Source organism: Ambystoma mexicanum, chromosome 1p (genome assembly GCF_040938575.1).
Source record: "Ambystoma mexicanum isolate Mex_15411 chromosome 1p, UKY_AmexF1_1, whole genome shotgun sequence".
In the NCBI taxonomy this organism is placed as follows: Eukaryota; Metazoa; Chordata; class Amphibia; order Caudata; family Ambystomatidae; genus Ambystoma; species Ambystoma mexicanum.
The window spans coordinates 238,095,575-238,119,368 of NC_090921.1; the positions used below are offsets into that span (position 1 = coordinate 238,095,575).

Genomic DNA, 23,794 nt, shown 5'->3' on the forward strand with positions numbered 1-23,794 from the left:
GGCAGGATTCGGAAAGTGAAGCCGAAAAGGGGCTTAGCATGCAGCCCAGGGGTTTCTTTGACTGTCCTAAGCCCACAGGGACTTTGCCGTCCTCAGCTCATGAGACTTGAGATGGGTAGCTTGATTTGCTGAGGAAATGCGGGATGACAGATTCAACTCTGGAGTCAAACATAGCCCGGAACTATCGCCTTAAACTGAGTTTTAAGCCTGGTGCCGATAAAAAGAAAGAAATTAGCCTTAGATCGGGCAAGCCGTTTGACGGGGGAAAATGAGACCCCCTAGGCCAGCTAGGTGGTCGCTGGATGCTGTGCAGACATCAGCAGCTGTTCATTTCATGCCCTCACGTCTCCTCGTTAGTGTAGTGGTCAGTATCCCCGCCTGTCACGCGGGAGACCGGGGTTCAATTCCCCGACGGGGAGGTTAAACCTTTTCTGGATTTTTTTTAGTTCTTGACAAATATTCTTGAAGATTAGGCTGAGTCAAGTAGGGAATGGGTGCCAAGAACTGACTCTTTAAGAAAAAAGCACCGGCAACGCTAGTCATCGTACAATATTTGTGCACAATTGCTTACATTAGGCGGCCGGTCCACTTTATTGAGTCCCCCTCAGCACCATTTAGTGCTCCTGTTGTCTGCGAAGTCCAAATTGTAACCCTGAATCAGTTCCTCTTCTGACCCTTTGTATCATGTTACATGACGAGTAATGATCACCTGTTAGCTTTATCCCTAATTATAACTCTCACTCTTTCCCTGCATCTAACCCTAGCTCTAATCCCATCATTAACCTCGGTCCGGGCACACGCGTGAACCCTTACTCTCATCTCAGCCTCTCCTGGTGATACATCACACCTGGGATCGTTTGCTCCCTGTGGGCTGTGGGAAATTTGCTACCAGCACGCCCTGGAAGTGGGGCTCATTCCGCTGCAACGGGAGGTCTTCCCAGGACGCGTCACAGCTCAACGCAAGAGCTCCTGGGTTTCGAAGGCTCTTGCAGCAAGCCTTCACAAAGCAGCAGGGAGCGCCGTTCCAGATGGGAAACTTGAGACTGGATGTCCAGAAAAGCAAGACGTCAGAAGCGAAACCTTTTTCCTGCAGGGTGTGGCATACCATCCGCTTGCTCATTGCGACAGAGGTGGCACTAATGAAGGAAGAGGTCAACGTTACGTTCTTCTTTAAAATGCAAGGCCAGGAAAAGTGGCAGCGGTGGGATTTGAACCCACGCCTCCGAAGAGACTGGAGCCTTAATCCAGCGCCTTAGACCGCTCGGCCACGCTACCTCCCTGCTAGTCGCCGAAAGCGGAACTTGACCCGTTGCCCGGCCCGCTTTAGTGCTTTGCCTTTTCTCCTTGGAAAGTCTGGAGACAGGCAGTGGAAGGGCAGGCAAACTGTCAGGTGCGCAGAGGAGGGGAGACCATGAGGCAAGGTGGGAGATGGGGGCAAGAAGTGAGAAAAAAACTAATCGCAAGCTAGGGCAGGATTCGGAAAGTGAAGCCGAAAAGGGGCTTAGCATGCAGCCCAGGGGTTTCTTTGACTGTCCTAAGCCCACAGGGACTTTGCCGTCCTCAGCTCATGAGACTTGAGATGGGTAGCTTGATTTGCTGAGGAAATGCGGGATGACAGATTCAACTCTGGAGTCAAACATAGCCCGGAACTATCGCCTTAAACTGAGTTTTAAGCCTGGTGCCGATAAAAAGAAAGAAATTAGCCTTAGATCGGGCAAGCCGTTTGACGGGGGAAAATGAGACCCCCCTAGGCCAGCTAGGTGGTCGCTGGATGCTGTGCAGACATCAGCAGCTGTTCATTTCATGCCCTCACGTCTCCTCGTTAGTATAGTGGTCAGTATCCACAGGCGGGAGACCGGGGTTCAATTCCCCGACGGGGAGGTTAAACCTTTTCTGGATTTTTTTTAGTTCTTGACAAATATTCTTGAAGATTAGGCTGAGTCAAGTAGGGAATGGGTGCCAAGAACTGACTCTTTAAGAAAAAAGCACCGGCAACGCTAGTCATCGTACAATATTTGTGCACAATTGCTTACATTAGGCGGCCGGTCCACTTTATTGAGTCCCCCTCAGCACCATTTAGTGCTCCTGTTGTCTGCGAAGTCCAAATTGTAACCCTGAATCAGTTCCTCTTCTGACCCTTTGTATCATGTTACATGACGAGTAATGATCACCTGTTAGCTTTATCCCTAATTATAACTCTCACTCTTTCCCTGCATCTAACCCTAGCTCTAATCCCATCATTAACCTCGGTCCGGGCACACGCGTGAACCCCTACTCTCATCTCAGCCTCTCCTGGTGATACATCACACCTGGGATCGTTTGCTCCCTGTGGGCTGTGGGAAATTTGCTACCAGCACGCCCTGGAAGTGGGGCTCATTCCGCTGCAACGGGAGGTCTTCCCAGGACGCGTCACAGCTCAACGCAAGAGCTCCTGGGTTTCGAAGGCTCTTGCAGCAAGCCTTCACAAAGCAGCAGGGAGCGCCGTTCCAGATGGGAAACTTGAGACTGGATGTCCAGAAAAGCAAGACGTCAGAAGCGAAACCTTTTTCCTGCAGGGTGTGGCATACCATCCGCTTGCTCATTGCGACAGAGGTGGCACTAATGAAGGAAGAGGTCAACGTTACGTTCTTCTTTAAAATGCAAGGCCAGGAAAAGTGGCAGCGGTGGGATTTGAACCCACGCCTCCGAAGAGACTGGAGCCTTAATCCAGCGCCTTAGACCGCTCGGCCACGCTACCTCCCTGCTAGTCGCCGAAAGCGGAACTTGACCCGTTGCCCGGCCCGCTTTAGTGCTTTGCCTTTTCTCCTTGGAAAGTCTGGAGACAGGCAGTGGAAGGGCAGGCAAACTGTCAGGTGCGCAGAGGAGGGGAGACCATGAGGCAAGGTGGGAGATGGGGGCAAGAAGTGAGAAAAAAACTAATCGCAAGCTAGGGCAGGATTCGGAAAGTGAAGCCGAAAAGGGGCTTAGCATGCAGCCCAGGGGTTTCTTTGACTGTCCTAAGCCCACAGGGACTTTGCCGTCCTCAGCTCATGAGACTTGAGATGGGTAGCTTGATTTGCTGAGGAAATGCGGGATGACAGATTCAACTCTGGAGTCAAACATAGCCCGGAACTATCGCCTTAAACTGAGTTTTAAGCCTGGTGCCGATAAAAAGAAAGAAATTAGCCTTAGATCGGGCAAGCCGTTTGACGGGGGAAAATGAGACCCCCTAGGCCAGCTAGGTGGTCGCTGGATGCTGTGCAGACATCAGCAGCTGTTCATTTCATGCCCTCACGTCTCCTCGTTAGTAAAGTGGTCAGTATATGTCACGCGGGAGACCGGGGTTCAATTCCCCGACGGGGAGGTTAAACCTTTTCTGGATTTTTTTTAGTTCTTGACAAATATTCTTGAAGATTAGGCTGAGTCAAGTAGGGAATGGGTGCCAAGAACTGACTCTTTAAGAAAAAAGCACCGGCAACGCTAGTCATCGTACAATATTTGTGCACAATTGCTTACATTAGGCGGCCGGTCCACTTTATTGAGTCCCCCTCAGCACCATTTAGTGCTCCTGTTGTCTGCGAAGTCCAAATTGTAACCCTGAATCAGTTCCTCTTCTGACCCTTTGTATCATGTTACATGACGAGTAATGATCACCTGTTAGCTTTATCCCTAATTATAACTCTCACTCTTTCCCTGCATCTAACCCTAGCTCTAATCCCATCATTAACCTCGGTCCGGGCACACGCGTGAACCCTTACTCTCATCTCAGCCTCTCCTGGTGATACATCACACCTGGGATCGTTTGCTCCCTGTGGGCTGTGGGAAATTTGCTACCAGCACGCCCTGGAAGTGGGGCTCATTCCGCTGCAACGGGAGGTCTTCCCAGGACGCGTCACAGCTCAACGCAAGAGCTCCTGGGTTTCGAAGGCTCTTGCAGCAAGCCTTCACAAAGCAGCAGGGAGCGCCGTTCCAGATGGGAAACTTGAGACTGGATGTCCAGAAAAGCAAGACGTCAGAAGCGAAACCTTTTTCCTGCAGGGTGTGGCATACCATCCGCTTGCTCATTGCGACAGAGGTGGCACTAATGAAGGAAGAGGTCAACGTTACGTTCTTCTTTAAAATGCAAGGCCAGGAAAAGTGGCAGCGGTGGGATTTGAACCCACGCCTCCGAAGAGACTGGAGCCTTAATCCAGCGCCTTAGACCGCTCGGCCACGCTACCTCCCTGCTAGTCGCCGAAAGCGGAACTTGACCCGTTGCCCGGCCCGCTTTAGTGCTTTGCCTTTTCTCCTTGGAAAGTCTGGAGACAGGCAGTGGAAGGGCAGGCAAACTGTCAGGTGCGCAGAGGAGGGGAGACCATGAGGCAAGGTGGGAGATGGGGGCAAGAAGTGAGAAAAAAACTAATCGCAAGCTAGGGCAGGATTCGGAAAGTGAAGCCGAAAAGGGGCTTAGCATGCAGCCCAGGGGTTTCTTTGACTGTCCTAAGCCCACAGGGACTTTGCCGTCCTCAGCTCATGAGACTTGAGATGGGTAGCTTGATTTGCTGAGGAAATGCGGGATGACAGATTCAACTCTGGAGTCAAACATAGCCCGGAACTATCGCCTTAAACTGAGTTTTAAGCCTGGTGCCGATAAAAAGAAAGAAATTAGCCTTAGATCGGGCAAGCCGTTTGACGGGGGAAAATGAGACCCCCTAGGCCATCTAGGTGGTCGCTGGATGCTGTGCAGACATCAGCAGCTGTTCATTTCATGCCCTCACGTCTCCTCGTTAGTATAGTGGTCAGTATCCCCGCCTGTCACGCGGCAGACCGGGGTTCAATTCCCCGACGGGGAGGTTAAACCTTTTCTGGATTTTTTTTAGTTCTTGACAAATATTCTTGAAGATTAGGCTGAGTCAAGTAGGGAATGGGTGCCAAGAACTGACTCTTTAAGAAAAAAGCACCGGCAACGCTAGTCATCGTACAATATTTGTGCACAATTGCTTACATTAGGCGGCCGGTCCACTTTATTGAGTCCCCCTCAGCACCATTTAGTGCTCCTGTTGTCTGCGAAGTCCAAATTGTAACCCTGAATCAGTTCCTCTTCTGACCCTTTGTATCATGTTACATGACGAGTAATGATCACCTGTTAGCTTTATCCCTAATTATAACTCTCACTCTTTCCCTGCATCTAACCCTAGCTCTAATCCCATCATTAACCTCGGTCCGGGCACACGCGTGAACCCTTACTCTCATCTCAGCCTCTCCTGGTGATACATCACACCTGGGATCGTTTGCTCCCTATGGGCTGTGGGAAATTTGCTACCAGCACGCCCTGGAAGTGGGGCTCATTCCGCTGCAACGGGAGGTCTTCCCAGGACGCGTCACAGCTCAACGCAAGAGCTCCTGGGTTTCGAAGGCTCTTGCAGCAAGCCTTCACAAAGCAGCAGGGAGCGCCGTTCCAGATGGGAAACTTGAGACTGGATGTCCAGAAAAGCAAGACGTCAGAAGCGAAACCTTTTTCCTGCAGGGTGTGGCATACCATCCGCTTGCTCATTGCGACAGAGGTGGCACTAATGAAGGAAGAGGTCAACGTTACGTTCTTCTTTAAAATGCAAGGCCAGGAAAAGTGGCAGCGGTGGGATTTGAACCCACGCCTCCGAAGAGACTGGAGCCTTAATCCAGCGCCTTAGACCGCTCGGCCACGCTACCTCCCTGCTAGTTGCCGAAAGCGGAACTTGACCCGTTGCCCGGCCCGCTTTAGTGCTTTGCCTTTTCTCCTTGGAAAGTCTGGAGACAGGCAGTGGAAGGGCAGGCAAACTGTCAGGTGCGCAGAGGAGGGGAGACCATGAGGCAAGGTGGGAGATGGGGGCAAGAAGTGAGAAAAAAACTAATCGCAAGCTAGGGCAGGATTCGGAAAGTGAAGCCGAAAAGGGGCTTAGCATGCAGCCCAGGGGTTTCTTTGACTGTCCTAAGCCCACAGGGACTTTGCCGTCCTCAGCTCATGAGACTTGAGATGGGTAGCTTGATTTGCTGAGGAAATTCGGGATGACAGATTCAACTCTGGAGTCAAACATAGCCCGGAACTATCGCCTTAAACTGAGTTTTAAGCCTGGTGCCGATAAAAAGAAAGAAATTAGCCTTAGATCGGGCAAGCCGTTTGACGGGGGAAAATGAGACCCCCTAGGCCAGCTAGGTGGTCGCTGGATGCTGTGCAGACATCAGCAGCTGTTCATTTCATGCCCTCACGTCTCCTCGTTAGTATAGTGGTCAGTATCCCCGCCTGTCACGCGGGAGACCGGGGTTCAATTCCCCGACGGGGAGGTTAAACCTTTTCTGGATTTTTTTTAGTTCTTGACAAATATTCTTGAAGATTAGGCTGAGTCAAGTAGGGAATGGGTGCCAAGAACTGACTCTTTAAGAAAAAAGCACCGGCAACGCTAGTCATCGTACAATATTTGTGCACAATTGCTTACATTAGGCGGCCGGTCCACTTTATTGAGTCCCCCTCAGCACCATTTAGTGCTCCTGTTGTCTGCGAAGTCCAAATTGTAACCCTGAATCAGTTCCTCTTCTGACCCTTTGTATCATGTTACATGACGAGTAATGATCACCTGTTAGCTTTATCCCTAATTATAACTCTCACTCTTTCCCTGCATCTAACCCTAGCTCTAATCCCATCATTAACCTCGGTCCGGGCACACGCGTGAACCCTTACTCTCATCTCAGCCTCTCCTGGTGATACATCACACCTGGGATCGTTTGCTCCCTGTGGGCTGTGGGAAATTTGCTACCAGCACGCCCTGGAAGTGGGGCTCATTCCGCTGCAACGGGAGGTCTTCCCAGGACGCGTCACAGCTCAACGCAAGAGCTCCTGGGTTTCGAAGGCTCTTGCAGCAAGCCTTCGCAAAGCAGCAGGGAGCGCCGTTCCAGATGGGAAACTTGAGACTGGATGTCCAAAAAAGCAAGACGTCAGAAGCGAAACCTTTTTCCTGCAGGGTGTGGCATACCATCCGCTTGCTCATTGCGACAGAGGTGGCACTAATGAAGGAAGAGGTCAACGTTACGTTCTTCTTTAAAATGCAAGGCCAGGAAAAGTGGCAGCGGTGGGATTTGAACCCACGCCTCCGAAGAGACTGGAGCCTTAATCCAGCGCCTTAGACCGCTCGGCCACGCTACCTCCCTGCTAGTCGCCGAAAGCGGAACTTGACCCGTTGCCCGGCCCGCTTTAGTGCTTTGCCTTTTCTCCTTGGAAAGTCTGGAGACAGGCAGTGGAAGGGCAGGCAAACTGTCAGGTGCGCAGAGGAGGGGAGACCATGAGGCAAGGTGGGAGATGGGGGCAAGAAGTGAGAAAAAAACTAATCGCAAGCTAGGGCAGGATTCGGAAAGTGAAGCCGAAAAGGGGCTTAGCATGCAGCCCAGGGGTTTCTTTGACTGTCCTAAGCCCACAGGGACTTTGCCGTCCTCAGCTCATGAGACTTGAGATGGGTAGCTTGATTTGCTGAGGAAATGCGGGATGACAGATTCAACTCTGGAGTCAAACATAGCCCGGAACTATCGCCTTAAACTGAGTTTTAAGCCTGGTGCCGATAAAAAGAAAGAAATTAGCCTTAGATCGGGCAAGCCGTTTGACGGGGGAAAATGAGACCCCCCTAGGCCAGCTAGGTGGTCGCTGGATGCTGTGCAGACATCAGCAGCTGTTCATTTCATGCCCTCACGTCTCCTCGTTAGTATAGTGGTCAGTATCCCCGCCTGTCACGCGGGAGACCGGGGTTCAATTCCCCGACGGGGAGGTTAAACCTTTTCTGGATTTTTTTTAGTTCTTGACAAATATTCTTGAAGATTAGGCTGAGTCAAGTAGGGAATGGGTGCCAAGAACTGACTCTTTAAGAAAAAAGCACCGGCAACGCTAGTCATCGTACAATATTTGTGCACAATTGCTTACATTAGGCGGCCGGTCCACTTTATTGAGTCCCCCTCAGCACCATTTAGTGCTCCTGTTGTCTGCGAAGTCCAAATTGTAACCCTGAATCAGTTCCTCTTCTGACCCTTTGTATCATGTTACATGACGAGTAATGATCACCTGTTAGCTTTATCCCTAATTATAACTCTCACTCTTTCCCTGCATCTAACCCTAGCTCTAATCCCATCATTAACCTCGGTCCGGGCACACGCGTGAACCCTTACTCTCATCTCAGCCTCTCCTGGTGATACATCACACCTGGGATCGTTTGCTCCCTGTGGGCTGTGGGAAATTTGCTACCAGCACGCCCTGGAAGTGGGGCTCATTCCGCTGCAACGGGAGGTCTTCCCAGGACGCGTCACAGCTCAACGCAAGAGCTCCTGGGTTTCGAAGGCTCTTGCAGCAAGCCTTCACAAAGCAGCAGGGAGCGCCGTTCCAGATGGGAAACTTGAGACTGGATGTCCAGAAAAGCAAGACGTCAGAAGCGAAACCTTTTTCCTGCAGGGTGTGGCATACCATCCGCTTGCTCATTGCGACAGAGGTGGCACTAATGAAGGAAGAGGTCAACGTTACGTTCTTCTTTAAAATGCAAGGCCAGGAAAAGTGGCAGCGGTGGGATTTGAACCCACGCCTCCGAAGAGACTGGAGCCTTAATCCAGCGCCTTAGACCGCTCGGCCACGCTACCTCCCTGCTAGTCGCCGAAAGCGGAACTTGACCCGTTGCCCGGCCCGCTTTAGTGCTTTGCCTTTTCTCCTTGGAAAGTCTGGAGACAGGCAGTGGAAGGGCAGGCAAACTGTCAGGTGCGCAGAGGAGGGGAGACCATGAGGCAAGGTGGGAGATGGGGGCAAGAAGTAAGAAAAAAACTAATCGCAAGCTAGGGCAGGATTCGGAAAGTGAAGCCGAAAAGGGGCTTAGCATGCAGCCCAGGGGTTTCTTTGACTGTCCTAAGCCCACAGGGACTTTGCCGTCCTCAGCTCATGAGACTTGAGATGGGTAGCTTGATTTGCTGAGGAAATGCGGGATGACAGATTCAACTCTGGAGTCAAACATAGCCCGGAACTATCGCCTTAAACTGAGTTTTAAGCCTGGTGCCGATAAAAAGAAAGAAATTAGCCTTAGATCGGGCAAGCCGTTTGACGGGGGAAAATGAGACCCCCTAGGCCAGCTAGGTGGTCGCTGGATGCTGTGCAGACATCAGCAGCTGTTCATTTCATGCCCTCACGTCTCCTCGTTAGTATAGTGGTCAGTATCCCCGCCTGTCACGCGGGAGACCGGGCGGGGAGGTTAAACCTTTTCTGGATTTCTTTTAGTTCTTGACAAATATTCTTGAAGATTAGGCTGAGTCAAGTAGGGAATGGGTGCCAAGAACTGACTCTTTAAGAAAAAAGCACCGGCAACGCTAGTCATCGTACAATATTTGTGCACAATTGCTTACATTAGGCGGCCGGTCCACTTTATTGAGTCCCCCTCAGCACCATTTAGTGCTCCTGTTGTCTGCGAAGTCCAAATTGTAACCCTGAATCAGTTCCTCTTCTGACCCTTTGTATCATGTTACATGACGAGTAATGATCACCTGTTAGCTTTATCCCTAATTATAACTCTCACTCTTTCCCTGCATCTAACCCTAGCTCTAATCCCATCATTAACCTCGGTCCGGGCACACGCGTGAACCCTTACTCTCATCTCAGCCTCTCCTGGTGATACATCACACCTAGGATCGTTTGCTCCCTGTGGGCTGTGGGAAATTTGCTACCAGCACGCCCTGGAAGTGGGGCTCATTCCGCTGCAACGGGAGGTCTTCCCAGGACGCGTCACAGCTCAACGCAAGAGCTCCTGGGTTTCGAAGGCTCTTGCAGCAAGCCTTCACAAAGCAGCAGGGAGCGCCGTTCCAGATGGGAAACTTGAGACTGGATGTCCAGAAAAGCAAGACGTCAGAAGCGAAACCTTTTTCCTGCAGGGTGTGGCATACCATCCGCTTGCTCATTGCGACAGAGGTGGCACTAATGAAGGAAGAGGTCAACGTTACGTTCTTCTTTAAAATGCAAGGCCAGGAAAAGTGGCAGCGGTGGGATTTGAACCCACGCCTCCGAAGAGACTGGAGCCTTAATCCAGCGCCTTAGACCGCTCGGCCACGCTACCTCCCTGCTAGTCGCCGAAAGCGGAACTTGACCCGTTGCCCGGCCCGCTTTAGTGCTTTGCCTTTTCTCCTTGGAAAGTCTGGAGACAGGCAGTGGAAGGGCAGGCAAACTGTCAGGTGCGCAGAGGAGGGGAGACCATGAGGCAAGGTGGGAGATGGGGGCAAGAAGTGAGAAAAAAACTAATCGCAAGCTAGGGCAGGATTCGGAAAGTGAAGCCGAAAAGGGGCTTAGCATGCAGCCCAGGGGTTTCTTTGACTGTCCTAAGCCCACAGGGACTTTGCCGTCCTCAGCTCATGAGACTTGAGATGGGTAGCTTGATTTGCTGAGGAAATGCGGGATGACAGATTCAACTCTGGAGTCAAACATAGCCCGGAACTATCGCCTTAAACTGAGTTTTAAGCCTGGTGCCGATAAAAAGAAAGAAATTAGCCTTAGATCGGGCAAGCCGTTTGACGGGGGAAAATGAGACCCCCCTAGGCCAGCTAGGTGGTCGCTGGATGCTGTGCAGACATCAGCAGCTGTTCATTTCATGCCCTCACGTCTCCTCGTTAGTATAGTGGTCAGTATCCCCGCCTGTCACGCGGGAGACCGGGGTTCAATTCCGACGGGGAGGTTAAACCTTTTCTGGATTTTTTTTAGTTCTTGACAAATATTCTTGAAGATTAGGCTGAGTCAAGTAGGGAATGGGTGCCAAGAACTGACTCTTTAAGAAAAAAGCACCGGCAACGCTAGTCATCGTACAATATTTGTGCACAATTGCTTACATTAGGCGGCCGGTCCACTTTATTGAGTCCCCCTCAGCACCATTTAGTGCTCCTGTTGTCTGCGAAGTCCAAATTGTAACCCTGAATCAGTTCCTCTTCTGACCCTTTGTATCATGTTACATGACGAGTAATGATCACCTGTTAGCTTTATCCCTAATTATAACTCTCACTCTTTCCCTGCATCTAACCCTAGCTCTAATCCCATCATTAACCTCGGTCCTGGCACACGCGTGAACCCCTACTCTCATCTCAGCCTCTCCTGGTGATACATCACACCTGGGATCGTTTGCTCCCTGTGGGCTGTGGGAAATTTGCTACCAGCACGCCCTGGAAGTGGGGCTCATTCCGCTGCAACGGGAGGTCTTCCCAGGACGCGTCACAGCTCAACGCAAGAGCTCCTGGGTTTCGAAGGCTCTTGCAGCAAGCCTTCACAAAGCAGCAGGGAGCGCCGTTCCAGATGGGAAACTTGAGACTGGATGTCCAGAAAAGCAAGACGTCAGAAGCGAAACCTTTTTCCTGCAGGGTGTGGCATACCATCCGCTTGCTCATTGCGACAGAGGTGGCACTAATGAAGGAAGAGGTCAACGTTACGTTCTTCTTTAAAATGCAAGGCCAGGAAAAGTGGCAGCGGTGGGATTTGAACCCACGCCTCCGAAGAGACTGGAGCCTTAATCCAGCGCCTTAGACCGCTCGGCCACGCTACCTCCCTGCTAGTCGCCGAAAGCGGAACTTGACCCGTTGCTCGGCCCGCTTTAGTGCTTTGCCTTTTCTCCTTGGAAAGTCTGGAGACAGGCAGTGGAAGGGCAGGCAAACTGTCAGGTGCGCAGAGGAGGGGAGACCATGAGGCAAGGTGGGAGATGGGGGCAAGAAGTAAGAAAAAAACTAATCGCAAGCTAGGGCAGGATTCGGAAAGTGAAGCCGAAAAGGGGCTTAACATGCAGCCCAGGGGTTTCTTTGACTGTCCTAAGCCCACAGGGACTTTGCCGTCCTCAGCTCATGAGACTTGAGATGGGTAGCTTGATTTGCTGAGGAAATGCGGGATGACAGATTCAACTCTGGAGTCAAACATAGCCCGGAACTATCGCCTTAAACTGAGTTTTAAGCCTGGTGCCGATAAAAAGAAAGAAATTAGCCTTAGATCGGGCAAGCCGTTTGACGGGGGAAAATGAGACCCCCTAGGCCAGCTAGGTGGTCGCTGGATGCTGTGCAGACATCAGCAGCTGTTCATTTCATGCCCTCACGTCTCCTCGTTAGTATAGTGGTCAGTATCCCCGCCTGTCACGCGGGAGACCGGGGTTCAATTCCCCGACGGGGAGGTTAAACCTTTTCTGGATTTTTTTTAGTTCTTGACAAATATTCTTGAAGATTAGGCTGAGTCAAGTAGGGAATGGGTGCCAAGAACTGACTCTTTAAGAAAAAAGCACCGGCAACGCTAGTCATCGTACAATATTTGTGCACAATTGCTTACATTAGGCGGCCGGTCCACTTTATTGAGTCCCCCTCAGCACCATTTAGTGCTCCTGTTGTCTGCGAAGTCCAAATTGTAACCCTGAATCAGTTCCTCTTCTGACCCTTTGTATCATGTTACATGACGAGTAATGATCACCTGTTAGCTTTATCCCTAATTATAACTCTCACTCTTTCCCTGCATCTAACCCTAGCTCTAATCCCATCATTAACCTCGGTCCGGGCACACGCGTGAACCCTTACTCTCATCTCAGCCTCTCCTGGTGATACATCACACCTGGGATCGTTTGCTCCCTGTGGGCTGTGGGAAATTTGCTACCAGCACGCCCTGGAAGTGGGGCTCATTCCGCTGCAACGGGAGGTCTTCCCAGGACGCGTCACAGCTCAACGCAAGAGCTCCTGGGTTTCGAAGGCTCTTGCAGCAAGCCTTCACAAAGCAGCAGGGAGCGCCGTTCCAGATGGGAAACTTGAGACTGGATGTCCAGAAAAGCAAGACGTCAGAAGCGAAACCTTTTTCCTGCAGGGTGTGGCATACCATCCGCTTGCTCATTGCGACAGAGGTGGCACTAATGAAGGAAGAGGTCAACGTTACGTTCTTCTTTAAAATGCAAGGCCAGGAAAAGTGGCAGCGGTGGGATTTGAACCCACGCCTCCGAAGAGACTGGAGCCTTAATCCAGCGCCTTAGACCGCTCGGCCACGCTACCTCCCTGCTAGTCGCCGAAAGCGGAACTTGACCCGTTGCCCGGCCCGCTTTAGTGCTTTGCCTTTTCTCCTTGGAAAGTCTGGAGACAGGCAGTGGAAGGGCAGGCAAACTGTCAGGTGCGCAGAGGAGGGGAGACCATGAGGCAAGGTGGGAGATGGGGGCAAGAAGTAAGAAAAAAACTAATCGCAAGCTAGGGCAGGATTCGGAAAGTGAAGCCGAAAAGGGGCTTAGCATGCAGCCCAGGGGTTTCTTTGACTGTCCTAAGCCCACAGGGACTTTGCCGTCCTCAGCTCATGAGACTTGAGATGGGTAGCTTGATTTGCTGAGGAAATGCGGGATGACAGATTCAACTCTGGAGTCAAACATAGCCCGGAACTATCGCCTTAAACTGAGTTTTAAGCCTGGTGCCGATAAAAAGAAAGAAATTAGCCTTAGATCGGGCAAGCCGTTTGACGGGGGAAAATGAGACCCCCTAGGCCAGCTAGGTGGTCGCTGGATGCTGTGCAGACATCAGCAGCTGTTCATTTCATGCCATCACGTCTCCTCGTTAGTATAGTGGTCAGTATCCCCGCCTGTCACGCGGGAGACCGGGGTTCAATTCCCCGACGGGGAGGTTAAACCTTTTCTGGATTTTTTTTAGTTCTTGACAAATATTCTTGAAGATTAGGCTGAGTCAAGTAGGGAATGGGTGCCAAGAACTGACTCTTTAAGAAAAAAGCACCGGCAACGCTAGTCATCGTACAATATTTGTGCACAATTGCTTACATTAGGCGGCCGGTCCACTTTATTGAGTCCCCCTCAGCACCATTTAGTGCTCCTGTTGTCTGCGAAGTCCAAATTGTAACCCTGAATCAGTTCCTCTTCTGACCCTTTGTATCATGTTACATGACGAGTAATGATCACCTGTTAGCTTTATCCCTAATTATAACTCTCACTCTTTCCCTGCATCTAACCCTAGCTCTAATCCCATCATTAACCTCGGTCCGGGCACACGCGTGAACCCTTACTCTCATCTCAGCCTCTCCTGGTGATACATCACACCTGGGATCGTTTGCTCCCTGTGGGCTGTGGGAAATTTGCTACCAGCACGCCCTGGAAGTGGGGCTCATTCCGCTGCAACGGGAGGTCTTCCCAGGACGCGTCACAGCTCAACGCAAGAGCTCCTGGGTTTCGAAGGCTCTTGCAGCAAGCCTTCACAAAGCAGCAGGGAGCGCCGTTCCAGATGGGAAACTTGAGACTGGATGTCCAGAAAAGCAAGACGTCAGAAGCGAAACCTTTTTCCTGCAGGGTGTGGCATACCATCCGCTTGCTCATTGCGACAGAGGTGGCACTAATGAAGGAAGAGGTCAACGTTACGTTCTTCTTTAAAATGCAAGGCCAGGAAAAGTGGCAGCGGTGGGATTTGAACCCACGCCTCCGAAGAGACTGGAGCCTTAATCCAGCGCCTTAGACCGCTCGGCCACGCTACCTCCCTGCTAGTCGCCGAAAGCGGAACTTGACCCGTTGCCCGGCCCGCTTTAGTGCTTTGCCTTTTCTCCTTGGAAAGTCTGGAGACAGGCAGTGGAAGGGCAGGCAAACTGTCAGGTGCGCAGAGGAGGGGAGACCATGAGGCAAGGTGGGAGATGGGGGCAAGAAGTGAGAAAAAAACTAATCGCAAGCTAGGGCAGGATTCGGAAAGTGAAGCCGAAAAGGGGCTTAGCATGCAGCCCAGGGGTTTCTTTGACTGTCCTAAGCCCACAGGGACTTTGCCGTCCTCAGCTCATGAGACTTGAGATGGGTAGCTTGATTTGCTGAGGAAATGCGGGATGACAGATTCAACTCTGGAGTCAAACATAGCCCGGAACTATCGCCTTAAACTGAGTTTTAAGCCTGGTGCCGATAAAAAGAAAGAAATTAGCCTTAGATCGGGCAAGCCGTTTGACGGGGGAAAATGAGACCCCCCTAGGCCAGCTAGGTGGTCGCTGGATGCTGTGCAGACATCAGCAGCTGTTCATTTCATGCCCTCACGTCTCCTCGTTAGTATAGTGGTCAGTATCCCCGCCTGTCACGCGGGAGACCGGGGTTCAATTCCCCGACGGGGAGGTTAAACCTTTTCTGGATTTTTTTTAGTTCTTGACAAATATTCTTGAAGATTAGGCTGAGTCAAGTAGGGAATGGGTGCCAAGAACTGACTCTTTAAGAAAAAAGCACCGGCAACGCTAGTCATCGTACAATATTTGTGCACAATTGCTTACATTAGGCGGCCGGTCCACTTTATTGAGTCCCCCTCAGCACCATTTAGTGCTCCTGTTGTCTGCGAAGTCCAAATTGTAACCCTGAATCAGTTCCTCTTCTGACCCTTTGTATCATGTTACATGACGAGTAATGATCACCTGTTAGCTTTATCCCTAATTATAACTCTCACTCTTTCCCTGCATCTAACCCTAGCTCTAATCCCATCATTAACCTCGGTCCGGGCACACGCGTGAACCCCTACTCTCATCTCAGCCTCTCCTGGTGATACATCACACCTGGGATCGTTTGCTCCCTGTGGGCTGTGGGAAATTTGCTACCAGCACGCCCTGGAAGTGGGGCTCATTCCGCTGCAACGGGAGGTCTTCCCAGGACGCGTCACAGCTCAACGCAAGAGCTCCTGGGTTTCGAAGGCTCTTGCAGCAAGCCTTCACAAAGCAGCAGGGAGCGCCGTTCCAGATGGGAAACTTGAGACTGGATGTCCAGAAAAGCAAGACGTCAGAAGTGAAACCTTTTTCCTGCAGGGTGTGGCATACCATCCGCTTGCTCATTGCGACAGAGGTGGCACTAATGAAGGAAGAGGTCAACGTTACGTTCTTCTTTAAAATGCAAGGCCAGGAAAAGTGGCAGCGGTGGGATTTGAACCCACGCCTCCGAAGAGACTGGAGCCTTAATCCAGCGCCTTAGACCGCTCGGCCACGCTACCTCCCTGCTAGTCGCCGAAAGCGGAACTTGACCCGTTGCCCGGCCCGCTTTAGTGCTTTGCCTTTTCTCCTTGGAAAGTCTGGAGACAGGCAGTGGAAGGGCAGGCAAACTGTCAGGTGCGCAGAGGAGGGGAGACCATGAGGCAAGGTGGGAGATGGGGGCAAGAAGTAAGAAAAAAACTAATCGCAAGCTAGGGCAGGATTCGGAAAGTGAAGCCGAAAAGGGGCTTAGCATGCAGCCCAGGGGTTTCTTTGACTGTCCTAAGCCCACAGGGACTTTGCCGTCCTCAGCTCATGAGACTTGAGATGGGTAGCTTGATTTGCTGAGGAAATGCGGGATGACAGATTCAACTCTGGAGTCAAACATAGCCCGGAACTATCGCCTTAAACTGAGTTTTAAGCCTGGTGCCGATAAAAAGAAAGAAATTAGCCTTAGATCGGGCAAGCCGTTTGACGGGGGAAAATGAGACCCCCTAGGCCAGCTAGGTGGTCGCTGGATGCTGTGCAGACATCAGCAGCTGTTCATTTCATGCCCTCACGTCTCCTCGTTAGTAAAGTGGTCAGTATCCCCGCCTGTCACGCGGGAGACCGGGGTTCAATTCCCCGACGGGGAGGTTAAACCTTTTCTGGATTTTTTTTAGTTCTTGACAAATATTCTTGAAGATTAGGCTGAGTCAAGTAGGGAATGGGTGCCAAGAACTGACTCTTTAAGAAAAAAGCACCGGCAACGCTAGTCATCGTACAATATTTGTGCACAATTGCTTACATTAGGCGGCCGGTCCACTTTATTGAGTCCCCCTCAGCACCATTTAGTGCTCCTGTTGTCTGCGAAGTCCAAATTGTAACCCTGAATCAGTTCCTCTTCTGACCCTTTGTATCATGTTACATGACGAGTAATGATCACCTGTTAGCTTTATCCCTAATTATAACTCTCACTCTTTCCCTGCATCTAACCCTAGCTCTAATCCCATCATTAACCTCGGTCCGGGCACACGCGTGAACCCTTACTCTCATCTCAGCCTCTCCTGGTGATACATCACACCTGGGATCGTTTGCTCCCTGTGGGCTGTGGGAAATTTGCTACCAGCACGCCCTGGAAGTGGGGCTCATTCCGCTGCAACGGGAGGTCTTCCCAGGACGCGTCACAGCTCAACGCAAGAGCTCCTGGGTTTCGAAGGCTCTTGCAGCAAGCCTTCACAAAGCAGCAGGGAGCGCCGTTCCAGATGGGAAACTTGAGACTGGATGTCCAGAAAAGCAAGACGTCAGAAGCGAAACCTTTTTCCTGCAGGGTGTGGCATACCATCCGCTTGCTCATTGCGACAGAGGTGGCACTAATGAAGGAAGAGGTCAACGTTACGTTCTTCTTTAAAATGCAAGGCCAGGAAAAGTGGCAGCGGTGGGATTTGAACCCACGCCTCCGAAGAGACTGGAGCCTTAATCCAGCGCCTTAGACCGCTCGGCCACGCTACCTCCCTGCTAGTCGCCGAAAGCGGAACTTGACCCGTTGCCCGGCCCGCTTTAGTGCTTTGCCTTTTCTCCTTGGAAAGTCTGGAGACAGGCAGTGGAAGGGCAGGCAAACTGTCAGGTGCGCAGAGGAGGGGAGACCATGAGGCAAGGTGGGAGATGGGGGCAAGAAGTGAGAAAAAAACTAATCGCAAGCTAGGGCAGGATTCGGAAAGTGAAGCCGAAAAGGGGCTTAGCATGCAGCCCAGGGGTTTCTTTGACTGTCCTAAGCCCACAGGGACTTTGCCGTCCTCAGCTCATGAGACTTGAGATGGGTAGCTTGATTTGCTGAGGAAATGCGGGATGACAGATTCAACTCTGGAGTCAAACATAGCCCGGAACTATCGCCTTAAACTGAGTTTTAAGCCTGGTGCCGATAAAAAGAAAGAAATTAGCCTTAGATCGGGCAAGCCGTTTGACGGGGGAAAATGAGACCCCCTAGGCCAGCTAGGTGGTCGCTGGATGCTGTGCAGACATCAGCAGCTGTTCATTTCATGCCATCACGTCTCCTCGTTAGTATAGTGGTCAGTATCCCCGCCTGTCACGCGGGAGACCGCCTGTCACGCGGGAGACCGGGGTTCAATTCCCCGACGGGGAGGTTAAACCTTTTCTGGATTTTTTTTAGTTCTTGACAAATATTCTTGAAGATTAGGCTGAGTCAAGTAGGGAATGGGTGCCAAGAACTGACTCTTTAAGAAAAAAGCACCGGCAACGCTAGTCATCGTACAATATTTGTGCACAATTGCTTACATTAGGCGGCCGGTCCACTTTATTGAGTCCCCCTCAGCACCATTTAGTGCTCCTGTTGTCTGCGAAGTCCAAATTGTAACCCTGAATCAGTTCCTCTTCTGACCCTTTGTATCATGTTACATGACGAGTAATGATCACCTGTTAGCTTTATCCCTAATTATAACTCTCACTCTTTCCCTGCATCTAACCCTAGCTCTAATCCCATCATTAACCTCGGTCCGGGCACACGCGTGAACCCTTACTCTCATCTCAGCCTCTCCTGGTGATACATCACACCTGGGATCGTTTGCTCCCTGTGGGCTGTGGGAAATTTGCTACCAGCACGCCCTGGAAGTGGGGCTCATTCCGCTGCAACGGGAGGTCTTCCCAGGACGCGTCACAGCTCAACGCAAGAGCTCCTGGGTTTCGAAGGCTCTTGCAGCAAGCCTTCACAAAGCAGCAGGGAGCGCCGTTCCAGATGGGAAACTTGAGACTGGATGTCCAGAAAAGCAAGACGTCAGAAGCGAAACCTTTTTCCTGCAGGGTGTGGCATACCATCCGCTTGCTCATTGCGACAGAGGTGGCACTAATGAAGGAAGAGGTCAACGTTACGTTCTTCTTTAAAATGCAAGGCCAGGAAAAGTGGCAGCGGTGGGATTTGAACCCACGCCTCCGAAGAGACTGGAGCCTTAATCCAGCGCCTTAGACCGCTCGGCCACGCTACCTCCCTGCTAGTCGCCGAAAGCGGAACTTGACCCGTTGCCCGGCCCGCTTTAGTGCTTTGCCTTTTCTCCTTGGAAAGTCTGGAGACAGGCAGTGGAAGGGCAGGCAAACTGTCAGGTGCGCAGAGGAGGGGAGACCATGAGGCAAGGTGGGAGATGGGGGCAAGAAGTAAGAAAAAAACTAATCGCAAGCTAGGGCAGGATTCGGAAAGTGAAGCCGAAAAGGGGCTTAGCATGCAGCCCAGGGGTTTCTTTGACTGTCCTAAGCCCACAGGGACTTTGCCGTCCTCAGCTCATGAGACTTGAGATGGGTAGCTTGATTTGCTGAGGAAATGCGGGATGACAGATTCAACTCTGGAGTCAAACATAGCCCGGAACTATCGCCTTAAACTGAGTTTTAAGCCTGGTGCCGATAAAAAGAAAGAAATTAGCCTTAGATCGGGCAAGCCGTTTGACGGGGGAAAATGAGACCCCCTAGGCCAGCTAGGTGGTCGCTGGATGCTGTGCAGACATCAGCAGCTGTTCATTTCATGCCCTCACGTCTCCTCGTTAGTAAAGTGGTCAGTATCCCCGCCTGTCACGCGGGAGACCGGGGTTCAATTCCCCGACGGGGAGGTTAAACCTTTTCTGGATTTTTTTTAGTTCTTGACAAATATTCTTGAAGATTAGGCTGAGTCAAGTAGGGAATGGGTGCCAAGAACTGACTCTTTAAGAAAAAAGCACCGGCAACGCTAGTCATCGTACAATATTTGTGCACAATTGCTTACATTAGGCGGCCGGTCCACTTTATTGAGTCCCCCTCAGCACCATTTAGTGCTCCTGTTGTCTGCGAAGTCCAAATTGTAACCCTGAATCAGTTCCTCTTCTGACCCTTTGTATCATGTTACATGACGAGTAATGATCACCTGTTAGCTTTATCCCTAATTATAACTCTCACTCTTTCCCTGCATCTAACCCTAGCTCTAATCCCATCATTAACCTCGGTCCGGGCACACGCGTGAACCCTTACTCTCATCTCAGCCTCTCCTGGTGATACATCACACCTGGGATCGTTTGCTCCCTGTGGGCTGTGGGAAATTTGCTACCAGCACGCCCTGGAAGTGGGGCTCATTCCGCTGCAACGGGAGGTCTTCCCAGGACGCGTCACAGCTCAACGCAAGAGCTCCTGGGTTTCGAAGGCTCTTGCAGCAAGCCTTCACAAAGCAGCAGGGAGCGCCGTTCCAGATGGGAAACTTGAGACTGGATGTCCAGAAAAGCAAGACGTCAGAAGCGAAACCTTTTTCCTGCAGGGTGTGGCATACCATCCGCTTGCTCATTGCGACAGAGGTGGCACTAATGAAGGAAGAGGTCAACGTTACGTTCTTCTTTAAAATGCAAGGCCAGGAAAAGTGGCAGCGGTGGGATTTGAACCCACGCCTCCGAAGAGACTGGAGCCTTAATCCAGCGCCTTAGACCGCTCGGCCACGCTACCTCCCTGCTAGTCGCCGAAAGCGGAACTTGACCCGTTGCCCGGCCCGCTTTAGTGCTTTGCCTTTTCTCCTTGGAAAGTCTGGAGACAGGCAGTGGAAGGGCAGGCAAACTGTCAGGTGCGCAGAGGAGGGGAGACCATGAGGCAAGGTGGGAGATGGGGGCAAGAAGTGAGAAAAAAACTAATCGCAAGCTAGGGCAGGATTCGGAAAGTGAAGCCGAAAAGGGGCTTAGCATGCAGCCCAGGGGTTTCTTTGACTGTCCTAAGCCCACAGGGACTTTGCCGTCCTCAGCTCATGAGACTTGAGATGGGTAGCTTGATTTGCTGAGGAAATGCGGGATGACAGATTCAACTCTGGAGTCAAACATAGCCCGGAACTATCGCCTTAAACTGAGTTTTAAGCCTGGTGCCGATAAAAAGAAAGAAATTAGCCTTAGATCGGGCAAGCCGTTTGACGGGGGAAAATGAGACCCCCTAGGCCAGCTAGGTGGTCGCTGGATGCTGTGCAGACATCAGCAGCTGTTCATTTCATGCCCTCACGTCTCCTCGTTAGTGTAGTGGTCAGTATCCCCGCCTGTCACGCGGGAGACCGGGGTTCAATTCCCCGACGGGGAGGTTAAACCTTTTCTGGATTTTTTTTAGTTCTTGACAAATATTCTTGAAGATTAGGCTGAGTCAAGTAGGGAATGGGTGCCAAGAACTGACTCTTTAAGAAAAAAGCACCGGCAACGCTAGTCATCGTACAATATTTGTGCACAATTGCTTACATTAGGCGGCCGGTCCACTTTATTGAGTCCCCCTCAGCACCATTTAGTGCTCCTGTTGTCTGCGAAGTCCAAATTGTAACCCTGAATCAGTTCCTCTTCTGACCCTTTGTATCATGTTACATGACGAGTAATGATCACCTGTTAGCTTTATCCCTAATTATAACTCTCACTCTTTCCCTGCATCTAACCCTAGCTCTAATCCCATCATTAACCTCGGTCCGGGCACACGCGTGAACCCTTACTCTCATCTCAGCCTCTCCTGGTGATACATCACACCTGGGATCGTTTGCTCCCTGTGGGCTGTGGGAAATTTGCTACCAGCACGCCCTGGAAGTGGGGCTCATTCCGCTGCAACGGGAGGTCTTCCCAGGACGCGTCACAGCTCAACGCAAGAGCTCCTGGGTTTCGAAGGCTCTTGCAGCAAGCCTTCACAAAGCAGCAGGGAGCGCCGTTCCAGATGGGAAACTTGAGACTGGATGTCCAGAAAAGCAAGACGTCAGAAGCGAAACCTTTTTCCTGCAGGGTGTGGCATACCATCCGCTTGCTCATTGCGACAGAGGTGGCACTAATGAAGGAAGAGGTCAACGTTACGTTCTTCTTTAAAATGCAAGGCCAGGAAAAGTGGCAGCGGTGGGATTTGAACCCACGCCTCCGAAGAGACTGGAGCCTTAATCCAGCGCCTTAGACCGCTCGGCCACGCTACCTCCCTGCTAGTCGCCGAAAGCGGAACTTGACCCGTTGCCCGGCCCGCTTTAGTGCTTTGCCTTTTCTCCTTGGAAAGTCTGGAGACAGGCAGTGGAAGGGCAGGCAAACTGTCAGGTGCGCAGAGGAGGGGAGACCATGAGGCAAGGTGGGAGATGGGGGCAAGAAGTGAGAAAAAAACTAATCGCAAGCTAGGGCAGGATTCGGAAAGTGAAGCCGAAAAGGGGCTTAGCATGCAGCCCAGGGGTTTCTTTGACTGTCCTAAGCCCACAGGGACTTTGCCGTCCTCAGCTCATGAGACTTGAGATGGGTAGCTTGATTTGCTGAGGAAATGCGGGATGACAGATTCAACTCTGGAGTCAAACATAGCCCGGAACTATCGCCTTAAACTGAGTTTTAAGCCTGGTGCCGATAAAAAGAAAGAAATTAGCCTTAGATCGGGCAAGCCGTTTGACGGGGGAAAATGAGACCCCCCTAGGCCAGCTAGGTGGTCGCTGGATGCTGTGCAGACATCAGCAGCTGTTCATTTCATGCCCTCACGTCTCCTCGTTAGTATAGTGGTCAGTATCCCCGCCTGTCACGCGGGAGACCGGGGTTCAATTCCCCGACGGGGAGGTTAAACCTTTTCTGGATTTTTTTTAGTTCTTGACAAATATTCTTGAAGATTAGGCTGAGTCAAGTAGGGAATGGGTGCCAAGAACTGACTCTTTAAGAAAAAAGCACCGGCAACGCTAGTCATCGTACAATATTTGTGCACAATTGCTTACATTAGGCGGCCGGTCCACTTTATTGAGTCCCCCTCAGCACCATTTAGTGCTCCTGTTGTCTGCGAAGTCCAAATTGTAACCCTGAATCAGTTCCTCTTCTGACCCTTTGTATCATGTTACATGACGAGTAATGATCACCTGTTAGCTTTATCCCTAATTATAACTCTCACTCTTTCCCTGCATCTAACCCTAGCTCTAATCCCATCATTAACCTCGGTCCGGGCACACGCGTGAACCCCTACTCTCATCTCAGCCTCTCCTGGTGATACATCACACCTGGGATCGTTTGCTCCCTGTGGGCTGTGGGAAATTTGCTACCAGCACGCCCTGGAAGTGGGGCTCATTCCGCTGCAACGGGAGGTCTTCCCAGGACGCGTCACAGCTCAACGCAAGAGCTCCTGGGTTTCGAAGGCTCTTGCAGCAAGCCTTCACAAAGCAGCAGGGAGCGCCGTTCCAGATGGGAAACTTGAGACTGGATGTCCAGAAAAGCAAGACGTCAGAAGTGAAACCTTTTTCCTGCAGGGTGTGGCATACCATCCGCTTGCTCATTGCGACAGAGGTGGCACTAATGAAGGAAGAGGTCAACGTTACGTTCTTCTTTAAAATGCAAGGCCAGGAAAAGTGGCAGCGGTGGGATTTGAACCCACGCCTCCGAAGAGACTGGAGCCTTAATCCAGCGCCTTAGACCGCTGGGCCACGCTACCTCCCTGCTAGTCGCCGAAAGCGGAACTTGACCCGTTGCCCGGCCCGCTTTAGTGCTTTGCCTTTTCTCCTTGGAAAGTCTGGAGACAGGCAGTGGAAGGGCAGGCAAACTGTCAGGTGCGCAGAGGAGGGGAGACCATGAGGCAAGGTGGGAGATGGGGGCAAGAAGTAAGAAAAAAACTAATCGCAAGCTAGGGCAGGATTCGGAAAGTGAAGCCGAAAAGGGGCTTAGCATGCAGCCCAGGGGTTTCTTTGACTGTCCTAAGCCCACAGGGACTTTGCCGTCCTCAGCTCATGAGACTTGAGATGGGTAGCTTGATTTGCTGAGGAAATGCGGGATGACAGATTCAACTCTGGAGTCAAACATAGCCCGGAACTATCGCCTTAAACTGAGTTTTAAGCCTGGTGCCGATAAAAAGAAAGAAATTAGCCTTAGATCGGGCAAGCCGTTTGACGGGGGAAAATGAGACCCCCTAGGCCAGCTAGGTGGTCGCTGGATGCTGTGC

General features: G+C 51.4%; 6 non-coding genes across 6 annotated transcripts; all 6 read left to right on the forward strand.

Annotated features, from left to right (window-relative positions):
- Positions 1-6,207: 6,207 nt before the first annotated feature.
- Positions 6,208-6,279, forward strand: TRNAD-GUC (transfer RNA aspartic acid (anticodon GUC)). The gene has a single exon. It is a non-coding gene; the product is annotated as a tRNA-Asp (tRNA).
- Positions 6,280-7,676: 1,397 nt separating this feature from the next.
- Positions 7,677-7,748, forward strand: TRNAD-GUC (transfer RNA aspartic acid (anticodon GUC)). The gene has a single exon. It is a non-coding gene; the product is annotated as a tRNA-Asp (tRNA).
- A 4,317-nt stretch (positions 7,749-12,065) lies between these two features.
- On the forward strand, positions 12,066-12,137 carry TRNAD-GUC (transfer RNA aspartic acid (anticodon GUC)). Its single transcript has one exon. It is a non-coding gene; the product is annotated as a tRNA-Asp (tRNA).
- Positions 12,138-13,533: 1,396 nt separating this feature from the next.
- On the forward strand, positions 13,534-13,605 carry TRNAD-GUC (transfer RNA aspartic acid (anticodon GUC)). The gene has a single exon. It is a non-coding gene; the product is annotated as a tRNA-Asp (tRNA).
- Positions 13,606-15,002: 1,397 nt separating this feature from the next.
- On the forward strand, positions 15,003-15,074 carry TRNAD-GUC (transfer RNA aspartic acid (anticodon GUC)). The gene has a single exon. It is a non-coding gene; the product is annotated as a tRNA-Asp (tRNA).
- Positions 15,075-22,362: 7,288 nt separating this feature from the next.
- Positions 22,363-22,434, forward strand: TRNAD-GUC (transfer RNA aspartic acid (anticodon GUC)). Its single transcript has one exon. It is a non-coding gene; the product is annotated as a tRNA-Asp (tRNA).
- The last annotated feature ends 1,360 nt before the right edge of the window (positions 22,435-23,794 follow it).